The sequence below is a fragment of the Rhinoderma darwinii genome, chromosome 3 (assembly GCF_050947455.1).
Source record: "Rhinoderma darwinii isolate aRhiDar2 chromosome 3, aRhiDar2.hap1, whole genome shotgun sequence".
Lineage (NCBI taxonomy): Eukaryota > Metazoa > Chordata > Amphibia > Anura > Rhinodermatidae > Rhinoderma > Rhinoderma darwinii.
In genome coordinates this window covers 304,071,114-304,077,242 of record NC_134689.1, presented here as the reverse complement: position 1 = coordinate 304,077,242, position 6,129 = coordinate 304,071,114, and the positions used below count along the sequence as shown (strand labels likewise).

At 36.8% G+C, this 6,129-nt stretch overlaps 1 long non-coding RNA gene across 1 annotated transcript in view; it reads right to left on the bottom strand.

Moving 5' to 3' along the window:
- The window catches only part of LOC142748140 (uncharacterized), a 103,077-nt gene extending 97,330 nt beyond the window's left edge, over positions 1-5,747 (bottom strand). The window contains exon 1 of the long non-coding RNA XR_012882147.1: positions 5,459-5,747. This is a non-coding gene — a long non-coding RNA (uncharacterized LOC142748140). The remainder of the gene's footprint in view (positions 1-5,458) is intronic.
- Between the last annotated feature and the right edge of the window lie 382 nt (positions 5,748-6,129).

The following is a 6,129-nucleotide window of genomic DNA, read 5'->3' as shown; positions in this document are numbered from 1 at the left end:
TCGCCTGAGTTATGTACAAGAGGAATCACCCTGGACTCATTGCACTCATCATCAGCACTGAGGGGGTTAACCCATCCTTCTCTGCTCTATGCACACTCTCCCCCTGCATTGTGAACAAATATCCTGTTTGGAAGTGACAATTAATCGTCTTAGTATGGGCTCATTCATTAAGTGGGTGCCCTGTATATCCAGTCTCATATCATTGGCATGTCAGCTACATTATAAGAGCAGTTGGTAAAGCTTTACATTGTGGCTACATTATACTGATCGCTCCTCTATTGCTATCATGTTGGCATAAAACAAGGTATAGACAAGGACCATCCCCATCAGACAAGCAAACACTTATGTGTTCTCGTGTTCCCCTGCAGTATGGGCATGACACCTGGGCAGCACACACATCCCTGGCACTGCAGCACATTCACTCTCCGTGCCAGGGAGGGGGTTGCATGCATGAAACCCGCTCATTTCATTTGACTTGTGGAGTTACAAGGTTGGTGATGCCATCACAGGGGCGCTTGATGGGCATAATAACTGGGTGTTATGTGTATGAGAGCTTAGTGGGTGGTTACATCCCACATCCAGTATAGTACAGCGTCCTGTGTATCATTCAGCTGCTACAAAATGGCTGCTGCTTGCAAAATGGAATTTCACCAAGAGAATCTTCTTTAAAGGGAACACAGACCAGCAGCTCTACCCTATCTTCAATCTATTATGTACAGCAGATGGCAGAAAAATAGAGTATTAACCTTCATGTGACTCTATAATGCAGCAATATCTGACAGCCGCTCCTATTTGCTTGCCAGGCATACATAATACAAGACCTGTTGGAAATGTTCTTGAAAACTTTGATCTAGTGCTAGGTGATCATATAAAACGTCTCCCTATTGTGCCCGTACAAACCTTCCTGCTAATTGTTATCTGTGCGGCGATTAAAGAGCTGCAGTACTTGCAAAGGGTCATTGGTGGCAGCAAAGAGCACGCTGCCAATCTTCTGGTAGCCTGGCACTTCTTATAAGGCAGAATATTGTGTAACCACTTTCTTGACAAATTAGGAACCAACCGATAAGCATTAATTGACCATTTCCTATTACAGCTATTACAGCTCAATAACTCTTATATAATAGTCCTTATATATGTGTGTAATTTTCTGTCATGAAAATTAAGGTATGTTACCATGGCAAAGTCCAAGATCACACATACTAAATCTAGTGTTCTGCTTGTCTATCATAATTAGGGTCCATTTTGCACATCAGACATTAACTATATGCCTAAAATACTAGTGAGCAGCCTGACGACCATATACATATTAATATGTGGCACCACATACTGTAATAACATTATCGTTATCTAAGTCTTTGTAATAGGTTAAGCTCTTTATGGAAAATTTCTACAAATGTCCCATGGGAACATATTACTGAGTTTTCCTTATCACTGGTCAGAGTGAGTGTCCTACATATATATTAAAAGTATTACTGGATAGATGTTACATCATAAGTGACTGATGGTCACTAATAGAACATGCCTGTATCCTACATATCTTCTAATTGCTAGCGGTGTCTTCTCTGACCTTGGCAAAGGTTCAAATGACCTTGGTGTTGCTAATATGTTCTTCATAGATGGGTAAATCCACTGTCCTTTGAATAAACACCGTGAATCTAATGACTTCTTCACCATCTCATTGTCAATGAATAGTGGGGGTCCTGTGATCAATATTCACAACTTCTCCAAGTTTATCCAATGTAGTCTCCATATACATCACCTACCTACCAGCGTTAAGATAAAGGTATTCCTTAGCATTCATAATAAACTGAGTTGTGACTGTGGTAGTTCATATCTTCAGGTTCATGGCCATAATGATGCCAAATCCTATTGTAGGGAATATAGGAATCAAAATTCGACCCCCAGAAATGTCATCAAGCATACAATAAGAGCTGTATAGAAGAGGGTCCCCAGCTTGTAGCGATATGTAAGGTGTATTAATAGTGTTATATTTATAATATTGCCATTAACCAGCCTTGCTCCTTCTGGGGTATACTAATACTATATTAGGTTCTACTAGGATTATACTAATATCCGTTTATGAGATAGAAGCATCACTACACCTAAAGTCTTTCCTATCTCCACTTGCTGCATGCAATGGCTTGTTCTCTGTTATCAGCTATTTTAGGCAGGGTTTATTCTGTCCTCATGATCGCTACTTTATATCCAGAAACAGGTACATATTTGTGAATGACATTAGAAGGTGTTTGTGCAAGCTGCACTTGTATAAGTCTTTCATACCGAGGTCTATGATTAATGTAACTTATATGAGGTTACAATATCCTGGTATTAATACAACTACAATACAATGACATAAAACACAGTGTGGACATATATTATATATGTAGATCAGCATTGCCTGGCTTCAAGTCATTACACACAGAAGAAGCTGACGATTTCACAGCCTGTGCCTGGGAGGGATTTGTGGAAGGATTTGACTAGGTGCATATTCAGACAATGAACACACTGGGAATTATCCTCCTAGTATTGTGTGTATTGAAAGGGTGCAGTATAGAAATGATATCACAGAAGGAGTTCTATATGAAAGGTATCTTTGGTTTGCACTTATATATGATATATAGCTAGCAAATGGAATAATTCATTTATTATCTGAGATTTCTTTTTTTTTCTATAATTGTATTGTATTTCCAGATTTTATTCTATGCCAAGACAGTCGACACTAAATATCATATCCCTTTAGAAGGGATTTATGTGGACATTACAACAAGGATTAGACCATATATATGTGACACACCAGAGAATACCTCCAGGTACTAAACACGCTCAAATATCCTGTCCAAATGTTTCATGTTAGAAAAGTGTGCTCACATGGAGAATGCTCAGGACCTTGTAAAATCTAGAAATGGTTATCTATCTATCTATCTATCTATCTATCTATCTATCTATCTATCTATCTATCTATCTATCTATCTATCTATCTATCTATCTATCTATCTATCATCTATCTCATATCTATCTATCTTTCTATGTTCTATCTATCTATCTATCTATCTATCTATCTATCTATCTATCTATCTATCTATCTATCTATCTATCTATCTATCTATCTATCTATCTATCTATCTATCATCTATCTCATATCTATCTATCTTTCTATGTTCTATCTATCTATCTATCTATCTATCTATCTATCTATCTATCTATCTATCTATCTAATATCTATCTATCTATCTATCTATCTATCTATCTATCTATCTATCTATCTATCTATCTATCTATCTATCTATCTATCTATCTATCTATCTATCATCTATCTCATATCTATCTCATATCTATCTATCTATCTATCTATCTATCTATCTATCTATCTATCTATCTATCTATCTATCTATCTATCTATCTATCTATCTGTCTATCATCTCATATCTATCTATCTATCTATCTATCTATCTATCTATCTATCTATCTATCTATCTATCTATCTATCTATCTATCTATCTATCTATCTATCTATCTATCTATCTATCTATCTATCACGCTCTCATATCTATCTATCTATCTATCTATCTATCTATCTATCTATCTATCTATCTATCTATCTATCTATCTATCTATCTATCTATCTATCTATCTATCTATCTCATATCTATCTATCTATCTATCTATCTATCTATCTATCTATCTATCTATCTATCTATCTATCTATCTATCTATCTATCTATCTATAATTTTTATTTATTACTTTCGATGGCTTGCTGGCTGATATAGTTTGTCACTTGTCATTATGCTTTGGAATGTTTCTCTTATAATACAGTAGGGTTACCTGCAGTTATATGTAAACCCACGTGATGTCCCCATGAATCTCTGCTACACCTGACAAATCAAGCTCTGCTATACCTGCATTCATTTATTATTCCTAAATACACAGACACAGGAGTATGTATGATTGTAGCCAATAAACATGTCATATATCCAGACCATAGCTACATGTAGAACTCCCCTGGAGTGATCCAGTGCAGGGGCTGCGAATAAAACGACTTCTTTACAGGACACATCTAATATCACAGGCTTTTCCATCATTTATGAATCGGGATAGTGACAACAAGCGGCCATATTGCTATGAAATCTCTGTCACTACACAACATGGCCAAATGCTTTTGTAACCAGAGCGTGAGGATTGGACGAGTTGCTAAGCAACACTCTATGCACAACTAGAATGAAACAGCTCAGACATGACTGTCATTATCCTGCAAGGGGCATCTACATATTCAAATCCTCCTCAGATGACCAATTACCCAGAGCCTGGCGCACAGGGGGTTAAAGGCTTCGCCATATCTGTGCCTGGGGTAAAAACCATGGTGGATATATTTGTATCTTGCCCTTTGGGGTAAATTTAAATTTAGTGCAAGAATTTGCTAACAAAATAAAAATCTCAATATTTAATAGTCACCAGTAGGTGACCAATGGTCAGGTATCTGTATATGGTTAGAGATTTATAAAATAAAATAAAGTATTAATGTTATAATTTTCATCAGATATATTAAAAAATGTTATATGGTCAAATATAAAGTAATGGTCAAACTTACAATCTGTACTTATATGCAATAAGTGTATTATTCATCTGCCTATGAGAGGTGTCATGATTGATACGAGGGGTCACACGCAGACAGTTCTTTACATACATGACACCAGTCCATTGTACACAGTGGGGTTTTGTCCAGTCAAATCCTTAATCCACTAACTCACGGGTTATCCTATGGCCCCTCCCCCACCCTAAGCACAACAATTCATCATTTTGGTTTATTACATATGGGCACCACCCATCATCATACCAAAACCGGAAGCTGCTTCAGGCCTCCTTCACACATTTTTGTATGGTGTTTTTTTTTTTTCCTCCAAAAAGAACACTCTTAAAATCTTAAAAAGCTTTTCTTAGCAAAATGATATATGCGTTATTTATGGCGTTTTTGGTGGCGATTTTTGCTAATAGTCTGTTTTAATACCTCAGGTTTGTTTTTTTAAGTGGCGTTTTTCAAATTGCAATTCATGTGATTTAAAGATCATGTGATGCAAAGATTCCATATGCTTTTTTTCTGTAAAAAACAAACAAACAAACACCAAAACGCCATAAAAATACACAACACACATTGACAATTGTTTCTTTTTAAAGAGGAAAAAAAAACTGTCAGTCTATGGGACAAAAACGACACTAAACGATGCAAAAAAAAACCCCACCAAAGCCAGGCTTGCTGCAATTTTGGAAAAACCCAAATAATACCAGTTAAAATAATTTTTAAAAAAATCTTAAAAAAACGCCATGTTTGTTGGGCGTTTTAGATTTTACCATTGACTTCAAGCTAACATCTGGCCACAACATTTTTTGGGTGGCTAAAAACGTCACTAAAAACGCTGTGTGTGAATCCACCCTTACAAATGAACACAATTTAAAGACTCTTACCTTTATACCAGTGACTTCCATGGATGGAGATTTCTTTCGTTTAGGGAGGATAGTAAAGGATGATCCCTACACCTTCCATGATTGTTGTCATCAGGTATATGGAAAAGTTTGATAGAGAACATCTATACAATCAAGCTCTTCTAGGCTGCAATAAACCTGGTGGTGATGTCTCTTCTACTCACTGATGGATACGTTGGACAAGGGATCTAGTACATTGAAATATGTATGCAGGAAGAGACTTATGTGAGTGCTTATACTGAGAAGGACGCTTGTTAAGTTTGCAGTCAGACAGCTAAACAAGTGCCAAGTACAGAAGAACCAATAAAGAGCTATTGTTAGGGAGAACAAAAGCCTGGGAGGAAAGTAGCTGAGATTCCTGGGCAAAGCCTACAAACTTGCACTTGAACTTGAATATAGGTCTCTGTTTGTCACCCTGCAGAATAAATGTCTGTCTGTCCCGCCAGCACACATTAAATCATGTCAACCCTTGGCCATTGAACTGTGTTGCTAAGAGAATTATCACAGTAGATGAAGACTTTCACACAACGGTGGACATCAAAATGTCCAGATGTAGTCAGTTTATTTATTTCCTCTTTACATTGTGCCATCATGTTCCCACTGTTTGCCCCAATGTGGAATTAACCCACTCCCTGCCTTATTAGCCTACAGAT